Here is a 26831-nt window from a genome sequence, read left to right on the forward strand (position 1 = left end):
TGGCCTAGATCACTGTCAGATGCCTATAACTAATTTCTTTGTGGTTTAACTAGAACTTCTGGTCTTCAAATATCAAATTTTTGATTTTGTTTTGTAGGACTTAGGGACCTATTTTAGCCTCAATTGTTTATAAAAACACCTGTCAACTTGTCAATGGTAAACTGGAGGCATTATTCAATTCTTCATTGATGAATTCTCACATCAAGAAACTGATGAAGAAAGGGCATAATTTTTAGAATGAGTTCCTCCAGATTTCACCTAAATATCTGCAAAGAGAGTAGCATGAAATCCTCTATCTCCGCTCCCACATAGATGTATGGGCTCAAAAATAAAACACAATTTCCCAGGTAAATATTCATAACCTGAAAATTGTGAAGACAGTATTGTTACTCCAAAGAATGTCTCTTGTCTATCCGTATGGTTTGCTGTGGTTGTGCCCTTGGAATGTGTACATCTGCTCTGCAACCTCCCTTCTCTGGCCTTCTTAGTGTGTATTTCTGTGGAGGAAAAAACCATCAGAGGAAAGGTCTCACTTGCACATTTCTCTATTGTCATTTTATCTTGGTGTTACTTTCCCTCCCCTACTCCTCTATAACTTCTTTCTGTAACTAAACAGACTTTCAAACCAGAACATTCTATTTCTTACCTTTGTATTTATGTTTCTGGCTCTTAGTCTAGAAAGTAGAGAATGGTTTATGTTTTTCTTTGGGAAAAAAAAAAAAGAAGAAAGAAATGTAGTCACTTTCACATATATGATTTAGAAAAGTATTTCTTTCCCAGAAGCCCTTAATACAAAAGAAAAAGAGAGAGAGAGAAAAAAAAAAAAAAAAAAACTCCTCCCTCTACTAAAAGGCTCCCTAGGAGGGAATGCAATCAGCCACATTTAGTTCCTTGAGAGAGAGAAAGATCAGGCAATCATCATGTACCACTTGCTGGGAGAATCTGGGAAATGAGGGCCATTTACACATATTTGGTTAATTAAAAAGTTAGTGTTGTATGTTACTGAATCTATAAGACTATATATTTTCTTTTTCTGCATTTTTAATATATGCTCTTGTACTGAATTTTCATAATTCAATGCTATACAAAAGCAATAGTACGAAACTTCTTTTAAAAGATTTTATTTATTTATTCATGAGAGACACATAGAGAGAGAGAGGCAGAGACACAGGCAGAGGGAGAAGCAGGCTCCATGCAGGGAGCCCGACCTGGGACTCGATCCCGGGTCTTCAGGATCAGGCCCTGGGCTGAAGGAGGCGCTAAACTGCTGAGCCACCCGGGCTGCCCACAAACTACTTTTAAATATCCCCAACTTCACAAAAAAATAACATACATACATACATACATACATACATAAATAAACATCCCCAACTCTAAACCCTAATGCTATTTCCCCCCTGTGAAGTAACACTGTAAAAATGTGTAATTCAGGTTTTACAGGGCATATTTTTACTAGAAAAAACAATATAAATCAGCTTCTCATTAAGGTGATATACATTCCACATTATGACTTCTAATTATCAACACTAACTCCAACTATGACTCATCATTTCCATGAGTTTTAGGACAAGAAAGCAAGAAAGTCAGAGAAGAATTTTATAATCAGTGTTTGGGTAATAGCAGATTGGCCCATTCTACCGGGATTAGAGAAATCCCTGACATCTTCTCTGCCTTTTTTTTATGAGAATTAATACACTGTCTTGTTGTCTCAGCCACTTTAAGTATGGAATTCCTATTACTTATAACAAATAGCATCCAAATATAAAATATAGCATTCTTAATTGAAAGCACCAGAACCCAATTCCGGGTCGCTTATCCAAGAGAAGGTATATCAGACAGATACCTGAGGGATCACAGGACATTATTAAAATCTGACAGAACAGGCCTGGAAACTAGCAGAAATCTAGGAGGTAATAGAGGGCTATGATTTACAAAGCCATAAGAGTGCCATAACAGACTTTTTAGTCTCAAGTGGCTCCCTCCTCATTCCTGTTTCCCTAACCCAAGATTCAATATCTAGTTGCCCATACTTAGATCACATTCTACCATCAGAGTATGCAGAGAACAGGAAGGAGTGAAATGATTGGCTCCCTTCATTTTCATACTGGGAAATGAGAAGCTCCACTCCAAAAAGATGCAAGACAGGTAAACTCCCAAAGGAACTGGAACATGAAGACAAGTGAGGATGGATTCTGGACAAATTAAAATGACAAATGATCTAGGAAAAAAGCATGAGCTTTGAAGTTAGACTCTACTTATTAAGTATATGACCTTGAGCAAATTACATCCTATCTTCAAATTTAGATTTTTAAATCTATAGGATGATAATGAGTATGATGATGAACATAACATCTGCTTTGTAGATTTCTTCCAAAGACCAGATAAAATAATGTGTACAAAAACCTTAAGCATAGAAATCATGACAAAATAAAGACCATCAGCAGCAATAGCTGCATCATTCTATTTTTCTAGAAGACATTCTTGAAAATGTTATCCTCTAGAACCACCTATTCCCTGATTATCAGATTATTCTTTTAAAACTCATGACTTCAATAGCAACATTCTAGAGGATGTTCTGGGTGACAAACCAATCAAAAACCTTAATCCAAATACTCAGTCTAAGAAGGTGAAACCTCCTTATGCTTGGGAATCAAGTATCAAATACACTGTGGGTCCCTCCCTGCTGAACTGAAGGTGCGTCTGCACGATGGACCTCAGGAAAGGTAGAAGTGCAACTAACAAGATTGGGCAAGATTTTGGAGCTCAGACTCACTCATCATCTCAATCCATTCCAACCCTCAAGGATGGCTTCTTCACATGATACCTGGGACCCTTGCATCTACGGTGATTTCACTTGTAAGGCAGCAGCTTTGTCCTTAACTCTAGCTATGCGTTTGGGTGGGGAGGCTGTAGGTAGGATTTCTGGGCTCTCACTGGCACAGCAGACTGCTCCAGAGCTGGGGGAAATGGGAACCTCAGAAGGCATTGACACCAACCCAGAGTTTCTAATGGATAACACAACTTCCTAAGGTATTAAAGTTCATGACTTAGAGGTGCTTCACCGACATCTATCAACCATTTGTAATCTGTAGGGAAACTCCTAGGTTTTTAGCTTCCAAACAGCATGGTAGGTATAAGCCTAGATTTCAGAGTCAGAGAGCTCGATTCTGATTTAGTTCCATTCCTCTTACGAAGTTTGACAGAAATTACTGACCTTCATGTGAAATCTTGTCTTGGCATAAGGGAAGTAGCTGCCCAGCAAAGGACATTTTCCAGACTCTCTTGCACCCCAAGTAGGGTCATCTAATTCTCACCAATGACATGCAGTTGGCTAAGAATCTTCAGAAGCAAGTTGCCTTCTTCATTCTGTCTTCCTCAGCAGCAATGGCGAGAGAGGAATTAGAGTCCTAGGTGGCGGCAGAGCCTGGATCACTATATGGAGTGATGCTTTCCTCTAATCAAAAATATCTGCTCTGGGCTGTGATGTTGAAGCCACATACACTTTGCAGGTCATTTCTTAGCACTGCCTATACTAGCCTAATTAATACATAAGTGCTATGTAAGCATTTACTGCACATATGAATACATTTTCTCCCAATTTACTTTTTCTATGCAGAGTTCTCATAAAGATATTCTCCTATAATAAATAGTTTGCTATACTGCTTTGCTGTTTATGCTTAGAGTGCTTTTTCCATGTTTCTATATTCTTGTAACAGAATTTAATAATTCTAGAAACTTCTGAATGGAATATTCCATGATTGACTTAATCATTTATTTATTGGTGGATTTTTAAATTTTTTTCATATCTTCCCCCTTTCAATTTAATCCTGCAATCAATAACTGTAGTTGAAAATAAATCTTAATGTGATATATTTTCTAATAATCTCTTGGTGACTGTACATCTTTTAACCAGAGCATGGTTTCAGTATCATACTTGAACAATCTGTTTGCTTGGTGTCTTTTCCACCTTAAGCCTCATTGGATGAAGAAACAAAAAGCAGTCCTCAGCATCTGTTAAGCTAACTTTTCTGTGTGACTAGCTGGACCAATCCAGACCATGCTCCATGTAATTCTGTCAGATAAGTGCACGTACATCCAAACTTAGTTTCTGACAATCAAGAATAAAACTCAGCTCTAGGGACTCCAGAGAAAGGTTAGGCCAGATGTATATAATGCATAAATTTAAGTGGTACTCAGCTCCATCAATTCACAAACCATATAAGAACTTATTCAACCACTAAGCAAAACTGTATCTGGAGACCCTACCATAGACATTTCATGCCATTGAGGCTTTATGAGCTCACCAAATGGACCATGAAAAACTTTAAGAACTGTGAATACACTTATTAAAGCAAGTGAGGAGAAACATTTTGTGATGTTGCAACCATTATTTTTCCAATTTACCTAATATGCAACATTTGGGAATTCCCAATGCTACAATGGGCTCACTCTTTAATTATGGATAATCCAACAGATTGTTGTAGATATTTTCTGACCCTTTGAAAAGGCACTAAGATACCTCAATGTTTTGTTTCCAACGAGGGAAGCAGATTAAATAAATAGCTTCAGACCAATTTTATTGATGAAACCAGGGACTGGGACTTCTGGGCACACTATTTTTTTTTTTTTTTTCCCAAAAGGTAACTGCCAAGCTCAGAAGTCACCAATCTGTGCCTCAAAATTCTTTTTTTTTTTTTAATTTTTTATTTATTTATGATAGTCACACAGAGAGAGAGAGAGAGGCAGAGACACAGGCTCCCTGCACCGGGAGCCCGACGTGGGATTCGATCCCGGGTCTCCAGGATCACGCCCTGGGCCAAAGGCAGGCGCTAAACCGCTGTGCCACCCAGGGATCCCTGTGCCTCAAAATTCTTATACTGTTTATGTATAGATAATACAAATTAAACCAAAGCAAGTGGTAGATTTATCTCCTCTTTTCTGTTTATTCCATTGTCAATCTCCTTCTTTCTTGTTTAACTTATTGTCTGATGAAATTTTTTAAGTGATCTGAGAGACAGTAACTAGTTAATGGGGAAACTGAAAAAAAGCGAGAGCTAATTAAAAATCAGTTGCCTGGGAAAGTCTCAGCAAGGTGGTAACTTATGAGCTGATGTCTACATGATAAGAAGGAGCCAGCCATGTGTCTGGAATATTCAGCAGCCAATTTGAAGGCATAACTTGGAGTGTTTAAGGCAAAGAAGGCCTTTGCGGCTATAAGCATGGTAAGCAAGAAGAGAGTAATGGGGAGTTGGAGAGTGGTCTGGGACATCCAGAACAGTGTTAGAAGCTCAGCTCTTAATCTGAGTACAATTGACAACTCATCTGGAGCATTTTTAAAAAGATCGTGGCATGATCTATTTTACATTTTAAAAGATCACTGTTGCATAAAAAACTGTGGAGAAAGAAGAGTCCTATGAAAGCCAGTCAGGAGGCTACTGCAACAAGTGAAGAAAGAGCTAATGACAGCTTGAAATAGTGTGATAGCTCTTGAAATAGGGGGAAGTGGATGGATTTCAGATATGCTTTGGAGTTAGAGGCAAAAGAAACTTTGTGAAATTGCCTATGGGTAAGTAATGAGGAATGACTATTGGGCTGTAGGACATAAACAGATTTACAGTACAGTAAACATAAACAGTACTCTACACCAAGAGAGAGGACCAGAGGGATGAGAGAAGAGAAATTCCATCAGAAGTTCTGACTTAGTGATGTTAAATTTTAAGGGCTTATTAGTCAATAAAGTATGCAATAGGTAGTTCATAAATGAATCTGGAATTTGAGAGAGGTTAGGCTTGATGTAAAGAATATATACATTTAAAGTAATAAGACTCAATGAGGCCATCTAAGAATAGAGACCAAGAAGGATAGAGAACCCATAATTGCTATGGGGCATTCCTAAAGAAAAGAAAATGGAGACAGAAAAGGAAAGTCAATATGGAGGTCAGAGGAGTAAAAAATAACCCAGTGCCTGGTGTCATCAAAACCAAGAAAACAAAATGTGTTACGAAGTCAGAGCCAACTGTGTCCAAATCCAGTGAGAGGTTGAGAAAGGTCCAGATAGCCAATGCCCCCTGGATTTGGCAATACAAAGGTAATCATGACCTACACAAAAACAGCTTCAGAAGACTGGAAAAAAAAGAACTCAGTTGAAGTCAGGTAAGGAGGCTGGGGTGGGAGGAAAAGAGAACAATGGCAATATTAACTCAATAAGTTTTTCTGTGAAGGAGCACTAAAAGGGGGTGGTGGGTAGAGGAGGGCGGTAGTCTACAGGTGTCTTTGTCATTGATACTAGTTGGAGGTGGGAAAGCATGTTCGAATACCCATAGGTAGAAGTCATTACAGTGGGGGATACTGCTTATGAGGAGGACAGGAAGGTAGAGCTAAGGAAGTGACTCATTAAGAATGTGACAGAAATGGAACCCAAAGGACAGTGGAAGAATTGTCCTTTGAGAGGATCAGGAATGTTTATCTTCTGTAACAGAAGAAGAGAAAGAATGGTCCCAACTTCAGAGACGTGGAATACCAGTGGAGTGAGTCAGCTTATAAAATGGGATGGCCTGGGGCAGCTGGGTGGCTCAGTGGTTGAACCTTTGGCTTTAGCTCAGGTCGTGATCCTGTGATCCTGGGATCAAGTCCTTCATCAGTCTCCCCCCAGGGAGCCTGCTTCTCCCTCTGCCTCTGTCCCTGCCTCTCTCCCTGTGTCTCTCATGAATACGTAAATAAAATCTTTAATTTATTTTAAATAAAATAAAATGAGATGCTCCGAGGTATTGAGGTGAGGGTTCAGAGACTTTGCTACTGGAATTCAGAGGCTTTGCTCAGTCTCCAGCAGATACGACTTTTCACCACATTTCTGAACACTATCATCCTTTCCCCTCACCAAGTTTCCACTTTCTACTACAATTTCTCATTACCTTTAAAAGTATAATTCAACGCCCCTCTTCAAGCAATTTTTGCCTACACAAATTTCTCCTTTCTCTGAATTCTAAAAGTCCTATACAGTCTACATTTGGCAATTTATTATGTACTATTTTGGTCTCTAAATGTTTGCCTTAGGCCTTTTTTGCAACTGGGATCCCAGCTCCATAAGACTGTGATTATGTGTTTTTGTTTTTGTTTTTGTTTTTAAAGATATCTGGTTTCTTGTGGTGTCTAAATACAAGTGGATGCTGTCTTGTCTTCAAACTATCTGATTGCTTATGAAGTGTAGCAAAGGTAAACTGAGTCATCAGGATAGAACTGACAGAACAAACAGTCTTTCCAAGGAATATTCATCATCACCACATCATTAATCCCAAACTCTAGTTAATTTAGGGTGAATTAAATTCCTCAGGGATGTATGTGGTATGAGTAACAGAGTTGCCACAACCATTTCTACTGCTAGCTCTTTCTATATTTCCAGCCAAGGCCAACTCTGCCTGAGAACCCTGAGATGGGACTGTTCATTCTAAAATCATCAGTCATTTATTGAGGAAAGGTTATAATACTCATTATTGAAGGTCATGGTTATTAACTCAAGTTTTGCAGAGGTATCTATCACCCTTATTCAATTCACATAACAGATAGGATAAACTAGTATAAAGATGCCTACAGCTCATAGTTCCTATATTTCCAAATGAAAAGCTCTCTGATTAAAAAACTTAAAAAAAAATTACACATTATTGTCATTTCCAATGAAGAAAACAGAATTTATTTTCTCAGGATCTTCAACTATATTGCTATTAGATTATGAATGTTCTCTTATAATTTGCATTGTTAAATTGGGATGTAAGGTATTGGGATCTAAGGTATGAAGCTGGGATGTACTAAAACCACAGCTCCCTATGTCATCTCCAAGCTATCCTTCATGACTGGTCATTTCCCAGTTGGATTTAAAGCATGTCAATGTCATCTAGATCTATGACAGTGCTGGGGATGATTAGTTATAGGAAATCATTTGGGCACTCATTTGGCTCTGGTAAGGATAGAGGCAAGAAAGATGGAGGGCGTGGATTCTTACTAGCCAGCTCCAAATCTGTTATCCCAAAAAACAAGGAGCAAAAATTTAAAATAAATAAAAAGCTGGTGTATCAAGTAATTACAGCTGGATGGCATTTTGTTTATTATAACATAAAATGCCAGCCAGAAATCCAATCCCTGACCTGTTTTCCACCACCACCCGCCACCACCACCACTTGTTCCTTTCTCTTATTTGTATTGGTTGGACTCTTTCAGTTGTTGGTGTTTAAATCAAACTTTACAAGTGTGAACTACCAATCAGTACATACTAGATGCGTTGGTGCATCCACAGGATGAGGAGGGACAAGAAAATGGTAAGAAAGACTGGAAAGAGGGACAAAGTGATATGACAATCATTTTAGAAGTCATTAACTCTAATATAGAAAACAAAGGCTATCACACAGAATGTTCTACAGAACATAAAGCTAATGGGGTAAAAGCTATTACTCCTTGTAGTGATTTTTTTTTACTGTTTTACTAAATGTTTTAGTAATTTTTCATCACTGGGGAATATTACTTCATATGAACAAAATATAATTAACTTTTAAGCCCTGATGAAGAAGGTATATTTAATGCTCTTGAAGCTATCCTAGTCTAAAATGTCTTCTTTTTTTAATACCTTTTAAAAAATATTTTATTTATTCATGAGAGAGAGAGAGAGAGAGACAGGCAGAGGGAGAAGCAGGCTTCATGCAGGGAACCTGATGTAGGACTCGATCCAGGGACTCCAGGATCAGGCCCTGGGCTAAAGGCAGCGCTAAACTGCTGAGCCACCCAGACGTCCTTAAAATGTCTTCTTGATTCTTCTTAAATTAATTATCATCTCTCCTTTACTTTTACTCCTCTTCCCTAACCATAATTCCACCCAGTCCCTTTCAAATCAACTGGGGGTAAAAAATCAGAAATTTTCTCTTCAGGGAACTCGTCTCCAGGGGAAATGATAAAATTTTGTGCCATTTGGAATTTACAACTAATTATTTTGTTCTCTGAAAACAGATTGGAGTTGTCTAAAGAGTCTATCTAGGAAAGAAAATCTCCTCTTCTTTGAATTTCTTTGTAGATGTGAAGATGAGAAAGGTTCCCTTTAATGCAATTTATAAGCAGTCATTTCACTGAAGGTGCAGGAGTACATTTCTAAATTGGTTTAGGATCATTGCATCTTATATCTGCTCTAATTCCCTTAGAGACACAATTTCCAATTAACATTGGAAAGCTTGACAAATAGAAAAGGAACATTCCTTCCGTGATGAGCAATACCTTTCTGATGCTTTCCCTTGGCCTGAAGTGCCCTCCCTGCCTTAGTCCATCTCTCTGTGTGAGATTCAGTTGATCCACCCAGCTAGAGTCAGGCTTCCTGGGAAAACTCCCCAGACCCATTCATGCAGGGCTAATAACCCACTTTTTTGTGCCATTGGTGGACTTGATACACATCTGCATGAGCTGCCCTTACCATGTACAGTGCCATTATTACTTTGCTGGTCAAAACTCCCCAACTCTGCCATAAGCAACTTGAGAACAGGGAGGATCCTTTATTTCTCTTCACATACTCATTGCACAGAGCAGGTGTTTGACAAATATCTGCTGAATGAATGATTCTCCACTCCACTAAGTACAATGTGGTCTTGGATGAGTTACGTAGTCTCTCTGTGCCTCAGTTTCCTCATATGTGGCTAATAACATAAACCTTATTGCTTTGTGGGCATGATCAGAGAGACTATGCAAAATGTCTATCAGCATGTCTGGCTCTTAGAAGAAGTTTGTGGCAGAATGCTGACCACCTACTCCCAAACCATCCCTCTTGCTAATAAATACTGGATGTTACTCTGCTATGGGGCAGCAATGTGTTTTGAGAAGGTGAATCCATCCCTCACACTCAAACAAAGGAATTCTCTTGACAATGATAGGTTTAAGGGTGGGCCTAACACTTGGTCCCACTTCATGCAACTTAAGGGGATTCTGCTAGGAGTTTCTTGGATTTTCCTTTTTTGTAAAAACAGAGTCGGGAAGAAAAAAGACTGCCCCCTTTTCCTTCCATGGACATTGTTTTATGAGGTGTGACCTCCATCCCATTACCATGAGGGTAAAGCTAAGAGAATTACAGAGAAGCCAACTCAAGGAACTTGACAGATTTGAGTTGCTGTATTAACAACCCTGAAACCATCTCTCTGTAGACAATTTAGTACAAGAGAAAATTAAATGTCCCGTTGTTAAGCCACTTTAATTGACTATTCTATTACTCGAAAGGGAAAAAATCCTAAATGATAGGATGCTTAACAAATCCTAGCTATTCATTATTATTATTAATAATTTCAGCCCAGTACTAATGCTTCTGAAGAATTTCTTCTACAACAAGGAAGTAGGCTTTTGCTGGAAATTATACCATACTTTCCCTAGTGTTATTTACAAAATAGGAATGCCATAAGTCAAGGTTTTCTTATCCATTTAAAAAAATAGGTTAAAAGGTACTGGTACCCACTGCCTGACTCACTTCCGTACTACCTCTCTAAAACCCCACGGAAACATAGTGCAAATAAAGATTGGTCTGGCTTATAATTTCCTTCAATGTTGAACTTATTTTATGGGACTTAGTAGAGAACAGGTAGGTTATGCCCTGTGTCAAAGCTAACTCAGAGGATGAACTCTGACTGAATCAACTCAGTCAGCAAACTCTTCTTCATTCTCTCTTCAAGTGGGCTTTGCCCCCTCCACCTACCCTAGATCTCAGCAACTTACAGCCCATAGTAAACAGTTAGTAGGTTAGCAATAGAAACAGGATGAGTTGATGTCTGCTTTTTGGGACAATGTCTTAAATTCTTATATTCTTCTTCACATATATTGGCATCTCTTGTTCTCTAACACTCTAAATAAGTTGTTAAAGTTTCAGACTCCTTCAGAGATTCCCAGACTTTCAGGTACCTAGAATGTTATCCCAGGTCTACTCCTCTTCCCTACAACACCTGCCATAATACATCAAAGACCTCCAATAGGAATATATATACAAGTTCATATATATATAAACTTGTATACATTATATATATTATATATACAATTGTTGTACACGTTGAATATCTTTATTATGATAAATAACAAAAATGAAGATTTTGAGGGTGAAAGGGAATGGTATTCTCCACCACACACATACCCCACAGAGCAGTCATCCTAACAGAAGACAAATGGCATACTCAGAACCAGACATGGAAGGAAGATGTGGAGGATTTATAAGAGGCTAGGACAAACGTGTAAGAGAAGAGTAACACTAAGGGATAAGGCAGTAACTAGAATCAATAGCAGCCAAGTCATTACCACCTCAAGACAGAAAAAAATGGAGGGGGGAATTAAATACCAAAAGCTGCCCTTGAAGTGATCATCAGCTGATGGACACAGCCAGCCCAAGGAAATTTTTCGTGGAAGGATTTAATGCCTGGACCTCTCCTTCTCTTTTCTAATCTTGGTCTAAGCCTCCACATTGACCAAATCCAATCAGAATTCAGAGGCTATGGCAATGCTATGATGCAATCTATACATATCAGCCTATGGGAAGAGAAGAGTGGATAATAGATCGGAAGAGGCATAGCCTGAGTCCAAAGCAGGGTTACTATGAGAAGAAAGAGACTGAGTCAGAGCTGCTGAACTTTGGAAAATATATTTCATTATACATATCCTGGCAAGGTCTAAGGGAAGTGAGATAAAAGGAAAAGCCGAATCAAAACCCTTTTACCTTTCATTTATATTTGCTTCAATATCAAGTCTCCAGATTTTAGGCCAATTATTAGTCCTCTAAACATTAATAAAAGTTTGGATTTGAGTGAGAGATGCTGACAAAACACAATGAGAGGTAGAAAAATTGGAGGAAAATTAGACGTCAATTTCTCTCACACTCCCACTGTGGCAGTTGCAATAACTTTGAAAAAGATGTTCCTTGATCTAAGCTGTGGAAACATTTTTAAAGGACTCTGTCTTAACTTGTCCTCTACTAGATATTGACCTGGCTGTTCACAAAGCAATGCACATCACTTTATAGAAAATCCACGTCTACCTGTATAAGGAGGGCATTATTCATTTCTGCCTCTTTATTTATCTACCTAAGTTTTTTAGTAACTTCTTACAAAGAAAGTTATTAGTTTCTTTTTCCTCAACATATGCCACTGAGTATAAGTGGGCTTTAGTACTTACACCATTCAAATATATTTTGTATATTCTTAATTAATTTTTACTTAGTCAAGTAAAAACCAATTTTCCTTTCAGAAAAAAAATGAGACTTGACATATTTAAGTCTAAATCTATGCCCCCTCCTCCCTGAAAAACTCCAATCCTTCTCCTATCACCAAACATCACAGTTTGTGGCATACCTCCTTCCAGATCATTTGCCTATGCTTTTAAATATACATCTACAACTATATATTTATAAAAATAGACTTCATGGAAATTACATAGTATTACATAGAGTTTTACTGTGCATATAATTTTGCAACTTCTTTCTTTTATCTCAATAATATATATCAGATATGTATTGATGTTACTTTACATAGATTTGGTACATTCCTTTTAATATTAACATAAATTTACCATAGTTTATTTAAACATCCACCCATTGATGAGTATTTAAGTTAATTTGGGGGAAGGAATATAAACAATGCTACAGTGACTTTTTATACATGTGTTCTTGATTACAAGTGCATTCATTTTTGTAGGGCAATTAGAAAAGCATGAGACAAAAAAAAAAAAAAAAAAAAAAGAAAAGCATGAGACTGCCCATCCATAGCTAGGAGTGCTAAATGGTCTCTGAAGATGGTTTCACATACTGCTCCTCACATCAACAGGTAGAGTCTAATTTCCCATCTTCTTGAAAATGAACAGAACCAATTTATTTGATCAACAAAATGCAGTGAAAGCTGTGTTGAATTTCTGAAGCCAGGTCATAAGAAGCCTTGCAGTTTCCACCTGGGGGAAGCCAGCCACTGACTGTGTCAGAAACATGACTACCTTGAAACCCTCATGCTGTGAGGAAGCTTAAGTTAATCATTTGGAAATGCCATATTAGGAGAGAGAGAGAAAAACCAGTCAACTCACATCTGCTCTAGATATTTAAGTTGAGGTACTGTACATGCCATGAATGAAAAAGCCAACCTGGATGTCTAGTTCAGCTGATTTTTTGGGTAACTACAACCCTAGCTGTCCTCTGACTGCAACCACATGAAAGATCCCAATGAGAACAACCCAGCTAAGCCCAGTTCCTCCACAGAAGCCATAGGAAATTAATTTTTTAACCACTAAATTTTGAGGGTTTTTTAATGTAGCTATAAATAACTAGAACAAAAATGTATGCTAATTTTCATTGCTAATCAGTGTTTCCCAGTGAGCCCTCCCAAGAAAGCTGTATCATTTACTTACTCTCCTACCACTACTATATGAAAATTCCTATGTACTTACAACTTAGTTCTTTACAGTAAGAAAACTTAAAAAGGGTATTTTTTCTGGCTGACCTTTTACTTTGACTCTAAAGCCAAAAAAAACACGTTCGTGTTTTCCATTTGTAATAAAGAGATTTTGCTGTTCTTGTGCTCCACATACAGACAGACAGGGTCAGACAGACTCTTCTTCCTTTCTTAAATAAATGAGTGAAAGATCTTTTTTTTTTTACTCAAAAGTGTGAAAATGGCTCAAATGGTAATTGTAATATCTGGTTATCTGGTATCACATTTGCAGACCATGATATTTAAAAGCAATGTTTGAAAAATGACTCTGGATTGTGTCCTAGTGGTCAATCTAAGGCTAATCCCAGGTCCACACATGCCTGGAGGGAGCTCATCCCAATGCCAACGTGGTTCTAAATATATAACGCTTTTCCTTTCATCTCTCCAATCCAATTAAATACTAGCAACGTAACCTCTGTCAGAAAATGACTGTAGAGAATTGGGTCAAAGCACCTCGGTGAGAACCTCTTCTGGGCCAATCAGAGGGTCAGTCCAATTATTTTCAGTGATTTGGAGGGTGACAGAAAGTCTATCCTTCAATTCTATCATTTAACTACTAGCAGCTAGACAGTCTCGGTGCTAAGCCTATAGAATATGATGTTCCCAGCATGGACAAAGTACGCACCTATCAGTGATCCTGGCCAGAAGTACCTGTCCTTTCTATGTCATCCTCCTTTATGCACCCAAAGAAATCCATCACTCAGCTTCTCCAGTCTTTTCCATAAAATAATCCCCCAAATGGCATTGTTTTATTACAAATGTAGTGCATTGTCATTTTAGAAAGAGATACAATGCCAAATCATCAAATCCTTCCCTCTTTGTTCCCCTTCCCCAGTCAGAGCACTTTTGGTAGTACGGTCATTTTTCTTCCAGAAACATTCCTATGCATCATTGCACTGTTATTCCTACTACTGTTGTTGTACAAATATGGAATCATAATACTATTTTGCAACCACAATTGTTTACTTAAATCATGTATCATGGACTCTTGCCACAGGCACAGCAGCTTGCTGACCTTGTTTGTCCTTTCTAAACAACTACATGGGATTCCACCATCTTGTTTCTTTCTGGTGGGAATTATGAAGAATTATTGGAGAAAAGCAGATTCTTACCTTTTTATGCCAATGTCTCATTTCAAAATAGAATCAGTAAGGGTTGGACAGCAAAGTAGAACAATAAATAAATTTGGAAATGGAAGAAAAGAAGCAATGGCAAAGCAGCTGGGGGGCACAGACTCTGTGTGAGTCTTGTGGTTGCTGATCAGGTCAGGAAGGAAAAAGAAAGAATGGCATAGTCAATACTGATCATGTCACATTAGCATCAACGTGTTTTAGCTGGAACTTGAGAATACTCATATAGCCATCTTTTCTTTTAGACTATGGCAGGCTATTATTTAAAGGAATATGATAAAACCCCATTAAAGAACAGGAATTATTATATGTCCTCTTTCTGATATACACTGTACATTGAACTACATTCTCCAAAATTGAATTGAATTCAAATCCTTGTGATTAGAAGACCTACAAGTAAAACATCTATTGGGTTTCACTGACATCACCATTATTAAAAAATACTAATAGGTATTAAATAGGTATTAAAATATAAATAAATACTTAGTATAACTAAAATATTAATAGGTATTAGTATTAAAAATACTAATAGGTAAATTCACCTCTCAGCATTACAAAATCATCTAAAAAAAGTATTCAACCTCTGAAAGACTTTTACTTAATACAACTGGTATTACTAACAAAACAACAAAATAGCACCATGGTTTTCAACTGAGAGTCTTTGAGCCAATGAGTATGGACAGATTTCTAACGGTTGGAATTTTTTAGTTATCATGAGAGAAGCAATCAATTATAACCACAGATTATCTAAGAAACATCCCATGAGTACATTTGGGACCTATTCCAGAATCAGCTTGACTATTTCAGTAAACCAAAAATAATTCACTGACTCTTAAAAAATATCTGGCTCTTCAAGTCAAATTAATCCCAATCCAAGTGCAGCAGAAGGATAATGGGAGCTCCAACATCCCTGAATATGTATTTTCTACCAAAAACAAACACAGTGAACATTGACTCTGTCCCTCTAGCACTCATCTAGCAACCTTCACTGTCCGAAAAGTAGACAAGAGCCAGAAAGGAGATGAAAAACAAAACAAAACAAAACAAAAAACCCTCTGAGCATCCAAAAGAGCTGCCATAAAATCAAAACATTAAATGCTGTGCAATTTATTCAGGGGGCACCAGAGCCTTCAGGCAAAATTGTACAGTTTGGAGCCAATTTTTAAAGGCTTGCTTATCTGGCTTTCTCAATTCACACTAGATTAGACATGGCAATTAAGAGGAAGTAGAAAAGACTGACTACTAATGATAGGCTGACATTAGTGAGAAATACAAGAAAGAAATACCACCACCAACAAAAAACATGAAGGAAGACATATTAATTCAAAATCCTTTCAGCTTGAGGTCATGTAGTACAGACACAAATGGCCTCAGAGGCCCCATAGCCTGGAGAAAAGTGAGTTCATATTTCTCTTCACTATACTCTCTGTAAGGAGGCTGAAACTGTAGAACTAATTTTTAAAAGATTTTTACTTAAATGTCATATTGTGTGTGTGTGTGTGTGTGTGTGTGTGTGTTAGTGCTGAAGTTTCATTAGGGTGCAACCCCATGTGATATCTCATGAGGTGCTAACTTTCCATATTCTCATTTATTTGAAAAAGGAATGAAGGAGCTTTCATATACAGGGAGAGGTAACCTAGTGATGCATCCTCCAAGTACTCTACTAGCCTGTTGTATAAATTGCTTGTCTACATACCAGTGTCTCTCCTTGTCAACTGAAATAAGGGCCTTGCCCACCCACTCCCTTAAAATGTGTATGGAGCACTGAGTAGATCCACTGAAGATACCAAAACAAGATCTTTCTCACAAAGGTTAATTGGCATGACACATAAGCTTATGTATACACTGCTTTTCATAGAAGGATAAATCTTGGAAAAAGAGTAGGAGTATAATTTAAGAAGCATCTAGTCCAAGAGTTCCTGTATTGTGTTCCAAAGAGCCCTCAATTCAAAAGAGATATTTCAGAGACCACTTTAGGGAGTAGAAAAGACCAGGCAGATTGAGGGGGGCGCCAGACCCCTATACACCTTTGCCAAAGCAGCCCTACTTTCATCTGTCTGTCTTGATGGTCTATAAAAATCTTCTTTAATAGAGGATTCTAAAGCCAAAACAAAAGTTTCAAATCAGTAATTATGACCTAGCTATAATTAGTGGTAAATAAATATCAACAAATGTCTATATTAGGAAAGTAAATGAGATTTGTAAGTAATACCATTTGTTTACATTTAAGACATAGATGTTCATTAAAGTCTACACATTTTTAAAGAATAAATGGAGATTTAAGGATAAGTTACACATAATTGAGTGAGTTCCCATCTGGGGGATAAAATGAGGTAAGGATTGGTGAAGAAAGGGAGGATGAAATGAAATAAAATTTAGGGAAAAAAAAAAAGAACTCTTGTTGTATCAGTTAGGAAGGATGTTGGATTTGAGCTTGATGTTGAGGAGAATAACTGCAATGACTTCTAATGCTTTGATAAAACCTCAGATGTGAAGCCTTCTGGCCAAATGTGCAAGATTTCATACCGTTGGAGCAATCACCGTATCCCTGGGGACTGCAGCTTTCTATAAGTTTGTTGTGACTGAACCAAGGAAGAAGGCATATGCAGATTTCTACAGCAATTATGATTCATGAAAGATCTTGAGGAGATGAAGAAGGCTGGCATCTTGAAGAGTGCAAAGTGACTTGGGAATGTATAGAATTTATTTGGGTTGAATTCCATGGATGTTTGTCAGTCCCCTGTGTTCCTGAACTATGAAACATGAACATTAGGCTCTAGAATGATAAATTCTTGATAAACAAACAACAAACAAATACTATGGGCAGTAAAAAAATAAAAATAAAAAATAAAACAAAAGGAACTCAAGTGGATGGTGAGGATCATATGAAATGAAGAGTATAAACTCTGAAACTAAGATTTAAAAAAAGATAAAATAAACTTCTTACTCTAGTTCCAAAAGAAAGAGTAAAACATCCTTTAACTACACACAGTTTCCAGGTAGCGATGCAGCCTCATTTTGAGCATTTTCAACCACAGTGACTCACACAGGCCAGAGTTGTGACCTGGGACCTTTTCATCCTTAGAAAATTCCTCCATATTCCAATTCTTTGCAATTTCAGTCATTGACAAGGATTTTGAGGTCTGAAGAAAATATCATATTAGGTTGAAAACCAAATGTACTCTTTAGCAAAACATTATATCACAGCTTTAAAAAAATGACTATATAAATAGATGTGTGAAACCATGTTGGACTTACAACCCACTGAGACCAACTCAGTGCCAATTCATATATGATTTATATCAGGGAAATAGGGGTATCATGGGTCTTGGAAACATATGAACTGTAATGATAAAGTGAAACTGATGTTCAAGGGGTATAAAAACAACAAAAGCTGTACATATATTTCTGAAAAACAGAACTCCATGGAATTTTCTAGGCTTTGTGATATAAAGAGAGAGCAAAAGTAGAAATGCAGCAAACTATACCAGTCAAAAGTTTTCCTTATGCCTAACTATGGTAGACCCATCTAATTTTGTAAATATATATATTGATATAAATATACTTATATTATCTATTATATATATTATTAAATAATGCCTCTATTTTCAGAGATGAGTCTCTAAAATATCATTTTATAACTTTCCAATGAATTAAACAAAGAAGAAAGAACAATACTCCCCTAAAACTGTCTTCCCAGTTTAAAATATCATTCAAAATTTTAGATGTAAAGTGTTAAAACTGAAAACCATTCAGTAATTGTATTCTCATATTTTTGCTTAGATCATCTTGAATGAAATTGTGACAAATAAAGACAATCAAAATCATCTCATTATACCCAAGAATATTTTACATTAAGTCCCTGGGAACTTGTGAATAAATCATCATTGTTGTTTCTTTATCTTTCTTCTGTTATTTATAGCGTAGGTGTTTTTTTCTTTGCTTTGTTTTGCTTTATTTCCTATTTTCTTACCAGATTAGTCAAAGGAAACATACAGGTCATTTATATCCTTAGTTAGATTTTTGTCTAATCCCTTTACTTAGGAGATTTGCCCTTTCTTTCCTTGTGTATTATTTGTTACAAATTAAAGTATAAAATCTCCCTAATCACTTCCACCATTTCCTGCTTGTGTTCTTGGGGATTTTGATACCAGTGGAGATCGCTGACCCAAGGAAACCTCAGTACTTACATCTCCATTAAGATATTTTCTCAAATATCAAGATATTTTGTTATAGTTTAAGATCTTGACAAAATTGCATATTTCACAGTGCAAAATAGAATCTAACAGTACTCATCAAAGGCTGAGGATTTCCAGTTTTCTCAATGAAAGGACTTTTCAGAGCTGAGATACCAACCAAAGTGAATCCATTACAATATTTTGGGGGCTAAAAATAAAGGTTATCACATTTGCATGTCTTTCCTTCTCAGTGTACAAATTCTTCACAGCTGTAATCTATTTCCTTCATCTTTATGTGGTTTTATATAATCTGTGTTTACTCTCATTTAGTAAATCTTATTTAACACTGGAAAACTAGAATATAAAAAGACATTGTATATATTTTTCTTTAAAATATAATAATCCTGGGACAGCCCAGGTGGCTCAGCAGTTTAGTGCTGCCTTTGGCCTAGGGCCTGATCCTGGAGACCTAGGATTGAGTCCCATGTCGGGCTCCCTGCATGGAGCCTGCTTCTCCCTCTGCCTGTGTCTCTGCCTCTCTCTCTCTCTCTCTCTCTCTGTCTCTCATGAATAAATAAATAAAATCTTAATATATATATATAATAATCCTTATGGATAGCCCCAGGATTGACCTTGTGAAGTTCTCTGTGAAATCAAGCTCCACCAGTCTTACAACTCTTTGAATACTTTCACTTATTATGCTGGAAAGGCCAGATAATGCAGAATTAACTTTCATAAATTTCATAAATCTGAGCTTTACTTAATTACTGAATTCCCAGGTTATTGTCTATTTGTAAAATAAGTTTATCACAAATCAGTTTTGAGACGAGGTACAGTGATAGCAGTCCAAAATTGAGTTTATGAGGAAAATATAGGTGTTCAGGGTGTGCTTAAATGGATAGGTCTGGAAAGCAAAAACAGTAGACTCTTAGATTGTCCATGTGATGAAGATAAAGACCATAGCTAATTTATTATCATTGTATTCCCAGAACTGAGAACAGTGACTAACACATAGTAGATGCTCAAAAAATTTAAATTCGTTTATGAGCCATAAAACAGAGTATACGGCATTCTGTTCAGAATGAGAGGTGAAAATTATTACCATCCTACCTAGAATGAGTTTAATATACTTGAACGACAAAATAACATTAAGTGGTGATTAATTGGCTCCACCAGTTAACCTGGCAAAGACAGGACTAATTAGGGTTTGAGGAGAAAATCACTGGAATACACTGTTACATTTGGAAGAGGAAAACACTTAGAATGCCTTTCCAGCTCTTTGAAAGAATGGTGGGATGGTGAGAGGGTGGGTGGGAATGCAAAAATATAAAATCAGGAATGAGTATGTGTCAAAAGGATAGGACACCAACCTAAAGAAATGTAGAAGGGTGACATTAGAGGGTGGTGGAAGTCCTATCGGAAAAGAAAGCTGGGGCTCTGTGTGCGTGCACACATGCATGCACTTGCTCTTGGGTAGAAGGGGCCAGGCAGGGCCTAACTGGCAATCTAGAGAGTTCAGCTTTAGCCCTAAGACCTGAGTGTATGTAAGAGGCTTCCAAGCAGGAAAATGACAGATGAAAATAAGCTTTAAGCAAAATTAATTTAATAGAATGACAAATGGATTCTAGAAGTGGCTAAAGGAGTACAGGGCTCGGATCGTAATAAGAACCTATTAAGTACTTACCCAGTTGATGCATGAAGCCAAGGAGATCCCCTCTGAGCAATACTGATTGGCCATTAAATATCTATAGGCTCTTTGAATCAGTGCTTTTTCTTCAAGGAATGAATCCTATGGGCAAAAAATGAAGAAGTAAGCAAGCATTTACCTACCAGTCTGTGAATTCCAGTATTCTTTGAACAATGGAAAAAGAAATTATGGAAAATTATACAAATGCAGAAAATGATATATATCCACAATAACAAGTAGTAATTAAAATTATTTTTATGAAATAATAATCAAGTTATAAAATTCTAAAGTTGAGGACTGGGGTAAGTAAAAATCAGAATGGAAGGCAGATGCATCATAATTTCTCATGTGTTTACTTTTTTTCCTATGGCAATTAGCAGGAAAAAAAAAAGAAAGTGCTGGGCCTTGGTAGCTCAAGCCCAATTCCAAGAGACATGTGCATTGATGTAAGAGATTGTGCTACAAAAATTATTTTATCTTCAAGGGGAGGTTTAAAAAGCAAAAAGAAGAGAAAATACATGGAAAACTAAAGACTGAAATCTTGGAAAGAGCCCAAAGTTAGAGAAAAGAAGAAGCTGAATGAATGGAGAAAGGTATTTTTACTTTAAAAATAGAATGATGGAAGGAAGAGTTGAGGCACTTGGATAGCTCTGTTGGTTAAGCGTCTGCTTTTGGCACAGGTCATGGTCTCAGGGTCCTGGGGTCAAGCCCCACACTGGACTCCTGCTCAGCAGGGAATCTGTTTCTCCCTCTTCCTCTGCAGCGCCCCCCGCCCAACTCATGCTCTCCCTCTTTCTCTCTCACAAATAAATCAATACAATATTTTGAAAAAAGGAATGATGAAGAGATGCTGAGAGACACAAGAATTTAAAGGAACAAGAGGTAGACAACAGAACCAATACTATAGAAAGAAGTATGCAAATTAAAGAAAAAACCTCTAGATTTGAAGTCATCAGTCTTTTATGAGGTCAAAGGATCTTAATGAATATAATTTTTATGAAGCAGGAGGACCACAATTTCACATTTTTCAGAAAGGTCAGTGGTTTAAAAAAAAATCTATATACTGCCTACTAGAGACTCTCTCCACATCTAAAGACACACACCCAGTGAAAGTAAAACGATGGAGAAAGATATTCCATACAAATGGAAATGAAAAGAAAGCTGGTACAGCAATACTCATATCAGACAAAATAGACTTTAAAACAAAGACTGTAACAAAAGACAAAGAAGGGCAATGCATAATTATAAAGAGGTCAATCAAAGAAGATATAACATTTATAAATGTTTCTGTACCCAACATGAGAGAACCTAAATATATAAAGCAAATAATACAGACATAAAGGGAGAAATTCACAGCAATACAATAATAGTAAGGGACTTTAACACTCCACTTATATTAATGGAGAGATCATCCAGACAGAAAATCAATAAGGAAACATTGGCCTTAAGTGACACATTAGACCAGATCGACTTAATAGATATATAGAGAACACTTCATCCAAAAACTTTGGAATACACATTCTTTTCAAGTGTGCACGGAACATTCTGCAGGACAGATCAGGTCACATATTAGGCCACAAAACAAGTCCCAATAAATTCAAGAAGATTGAAATTAAATTAAGATCTTTTTTGACCATACTGGCATGAAACTAGAAATCAATACAAGAAGAAAGCTGGACAAAAGCCACAAACACATGAGGATTAGGTTATATATTCCTAGACTACCAGTGGTTTAACAAAGAAACCAAAGAGAAAATTTTAAAAAGAAATACTTTGAAAAAATGAAAATTGAAACACAAAATCTCTGGGACACAGCAAAAGCAATTCTAATAAGGAAAGTCATAGCAATATGAGCCTATCTCAAGACACAAGAAAAATTCCAAGTAAACAATCCAACATTATACCTAAAGAAACTAGAAAAAAGAACAAAAACTATGTTGGTAGAAGGAAGGAAATAATACAGATCAGAGCAGAAATAAATGAAATGGAGATGAAAAACAGTAGAAATGATCAATGAAACTAAAAGCTAGTTCTTTAAGAAGATAAACAAAATTGATAAACTTCTAGATAGACTCATCAAGAAAAAAAGAGGGCCCCAATCAATAAAATTGGAAATGGAAGAGGAAATGATACAACTGAAACCACAGAAATACAAGGATCATAAGAGAATCCTATATTTATACACTAACAAATGGAAAAATCTAGATGAAACAGATAAATACTAGAAACACACAATATTCTAAAACTGAATCACAAAGAAACAGAAAACCTAAATAGACTGATTGCAAGTAATGAAATTGAATTAGTAATTCAAGAACTACCAAAAATCAAGTTAAACTTTCAGAGATAAATTCTTCCAAACATTCCAAGAGTTAGTACCTATCCTCTACTTATTCCAAGAAACTGAATAGGAAGGAAAGCTTCCAAACTCATTTTATAAAACAGCATTTTCATAAATGATATCAATACCAGACAAAAACACCATGCATGTGCAAGCATGCACACAATCTCACACACACACAAATTATAGGCCAATACCCTGGATGAACATAGATGCAAAAGTCCTCAACAAAAATATTAGCAAACCAAATTCAACAATACTTTAAGAGAGTCATTAACCATGACCAAGTGGAATTTATTCCAGGGATTCAAAGATATTTCAACATCCATAAATTAATCAATATGATACACCAGATTTACAAAAAAAAAATAAAAAATAAAAATCATATGATTATCTCAGTAGATGCAGAAAAAGCATTTGACAAAATTCAACATCCATTTATGATAAAAAAAAAACTCTCAACACAGTGTATATAGAAGGAATGTACCTCAACATAATAAAGGCCATGTATGACAAACTCACAGCTAACACCATATTCAATGGTCAAAAGCTAAATAAAAGCTTTTTGTCGAAGATCAAGAACAAAGACAAGAATGCTAATTCTCACCACTTTTATCCACCATAGTATTGAAAGTCCTAGTCACAAAATTAGGGGGAAAAAAAAGGAATAGGCATCCAAATTGGAAAGGAAGAAATAAAGCTGTCATTATTTGAAGAAGACATGATACTATATATTAAAAACCCTAAAGACTCTATAGAGAAACGATTAGAACTGAGAAATGAACTCAGCAAAGACACAGATACAAAATTAATATACAGAATTATTATTGAATAATTATTGCACAAACAATGAGCTATCAGGAAGAGAAATTAAGAAAATAATCCCATTTATAATTGCATAAAATACCTAGGAATAAAGTTAACCAAGGATGTGAAAGGACTGTACTCTGAAAACTATAAGGAAGTAGTTAAAGAAATTGAAGATGACACAAAGACAGGCTTACCTTGGAGATATTGCAAATTTGGTTCCAGATACCACAATAAAGCAAATATCACAATAAAGCTAGTCAAATGAGTTTTTGGATTCCCATTCTCAATGCATTTAAAAGTAAGTTTATACTACAGTGTAATCTATAAAGTGTACAGTAGTATTATGCCTAAAAAAGCAATGTACTTATTTTAATAAAAAATATTTTATCATGGCACCTGGGTGGCTCAGTCAGTTGAATGTCTGACTCTTGGTTTCAGCTCAGGTCATGATCTCAGGATCATGGGATTGAGTCCCATATTAAGCTCCATGCTCAGCGTGAAGTCTGCTTGAGATTCTCTCTGTTCCTCTCCCTCTGTCTCTCCCCCTCCTCTCCCTCTCTCCCTCAAATTAATAAATCTTTAAAAAATATTTTACCACTAAAAATGCTAACCATCATCTGAGCTTTCAGCAAATTGTAATTACTGATCATAAACCATCATAACAAATACAATAAGAAGAAAAGTTTGAAATATTGCAAGAATTACAAAAATGTGACACAGAGACATGAAAGAAGCAAATGCTATTGGGAAAATGGTGCTGATGAACTCACTCAATACAGAGTTTGCCACAAACCTTCAACTTTTAAAAAACACAATTATATGGGAAGTGCAAAATGATAAAGTCAATAAAATGAGGTATGCCTATAAATAGAAAAATAGTCCATGTCCATGGATTGGAAAATTTTACATCATTAAAATGTCCATACTACCCAAAGCAATCTACAGATTTGGTGCAATCTCCATCAAAATATGAATGGCATATTTTCACAGAACTAGAACAAAGAATCCTAAAATTAATATAGAACTACAAAGACCCCTAATAGCTAAAGCGATTTTGAGAAAGAAGAACAGAGCTAGAGGTATTACATATCTTAGTTTCAAACTATATCACAAAAAAATGTAGTAACCAAAAGGCTATGATACTGACACAAAAATAGATACATAGATAAAAGAGCTCAGAAATAAATCCATACATATATGGTCAATTCATCTATGACAAAGGAGGCAACAGTATGCAATGGGGAAGACAGTCTCTTCAATAAACGGTTCTGGGAAAATTGAACAGCTGCATGCTGAAGAATGAAACTGGACCATTCTCTTATACCATATGCAAAAACACATTCAAAATGGATTAAAGACTTGGAATGCAGGACCTGAAACCATAAAACTCCCATAAGAAAGCATAGGCAATATTTTTTTGACATCAGTCTTAACAATATATTTTGGATCAGTCTCCTCAGGCAAGATCAATAAAAGCTAAAATAAACAAATCACATCAACCTAAAGCTTTTGTACAGTGAAGAAAATAATCAACAAAATGAAAAGGAGAAATAGTGATTGGGGAAGATATTGCATATCACACATGCAGTAAGGGACTGGTATCTAAAATATAAAGAACTTACACAACCAAATAACCTGATTGATTGATTGATTGATTGATTGATTGATTGATGAGAGTAAGATGGGGGAGACAGAGATAGAGGAAGAGGAAGAATCTCCAGCAGTCTCTCCCTGAGTGCGGAGCCAGACATGGAGCTCTTCCTCACAATCCTCAGATCATGATTTGAGCTGAAAAGAAGAGTCAAACACCTAATGACTAAGGGAACCAGGTGCCCCTAAACAACCTGATTTAAAAATGGGCAGAGAACTTGAATTATTTTTCTAAGTAAGACATACAAAGGCCAAGAGGCACATGAAAATATGTTCAACATCATCAATCAACAGGGAAATGCAAAAACCGCAATGAGATATCATGTCACATCTGTTAGAATGGCTAAAATGAGAAAGACAAGAAATCACAAGTGTCGGCAAGGACATAGAGAAAAGGGAAGCCTTGTACAGTTGTACAGGTGGTAATATAAATTGGTCAAGCCTTTATGGAAAATAGTACGGAGGTTCTCAAAACATTAAAAATAGAATGACTAGATAGATCCAGCAACTCCACTTCTGGGCATTTATCCAAAGAAAACAAAAATACCAATTGAGGAGATATATGCACTCCTGTTTTAATTTCAGCATTATTTACAATAGCCAGAATATGGAAGTAACCTAAGTGTCTATGAATAGATGAATGGGTAAGATATATATATATATTTACACACATACACATACACAGAGGCAACAAAATATTACTCAGCTATAAAAAAAGAATGAAATCTTGCCATTTGCAACACATGGCTGGACTATAGGTTATGATGTGAAGTAAGAGAAGTCAAACAGTGAGAGGCAAACACCATATGATTTCACTTGTATGTGGAATCAAAGAAAAAAATGAACAAGCAGAACAAAACAGTCTCATAGATATAGGAAACTGTTGCTTAGCAGAGTGGGGATGGGGTTAGGTTGCAGGCAAAATAGGTGAAGGGGATTAAGAGGTACAAACTCCCATTTATAAAATAAATAAGTTAAGGAATACAATGTATAGCATAGGGAATATAGTCAGTAATATTGTAATAGGTTTTTATGGTGACAGGAGGTGACTACATTTATAAAGATCACTTGAAATATATAAAAGATCAAATCACCACAGTGTGTGACTAAACTAATAGAATACTGTATGTCAACTATACTTTAATTAAAAAAAGAAAAGAAATAAATGTAGAAGAAAGGGGAACCACACTTGAGCTGCTGTAGGTAGAAGGATGCCAGCAGGTAACAATGACTATAAAATTTCATGGCCCTGATGGTGAGGGACACTTGGAAGTTGTCCTGAAAGTACCATCATGTCATCCTACCAGACTTTAGCATCAGAAAATAAAACTGCAATCATATTAGGCCAGAAGAACTGAGGATTAGTTAGATGTCTTTTTTTTTTTCTTTTTTTTTTTTTTTATGATAGTCACAGAGAGAGAGGGAGAGGTAGAGACATAGGCAGGGGGAGAAGCAGGCTCCATGCACCGGGAGCCCGACATGGGATTCGATCCCGGGTCTCCAGGATCGCACCCTGCGCCAAAGGCAGGCGCCAAACCGCTGCGCCACCCAGGGATCCCCGGTTAG

At 36.5% G+C, this 26831-nt stretch overlaps 1 long non-coding RNA gene and 1 pseudogene across 1 annotated transcript in view; one reads left to right on the forward strand and one right to left on the reverse strand.

The window, feature by feature from the left end:
* The window catches only part of LOC102156347, an 86401-nt gene that overhangs the window by 11598 nt on the left and 47972 nt on the right, over positions 1 to 26831 (reverse strand). Inside the window, exon 2 of the long non-coding RNA XR_005376947.1 lies at positions 20462 to 20566. This is a non-coding gene — a long non-coding RNA (uncharacterized LOC102156347). The remainder of the gene's footprint in view (positions 1 to 20461; positions 20567 to 26831) is intronic.
* On the forward strand, positions 17058 to 17284 carry LOC119877430 (annotated as a pseudogene).

The sequence above is a fragment of the Canis lupus genome, chromosome 23 (assembly GCF_011100685.1).
Source record: "Canis lupus familiaris isolate Mischka breed German Shepherd chromosome 23, alternate assembly UU_Cfam_GSD_1.0, whole genome shotgun sequence".
NCBI lineage: Eukaryota > Metazoa > Chordata > Mammalia > Carnivora > Canidae > Canis > Canis lupus.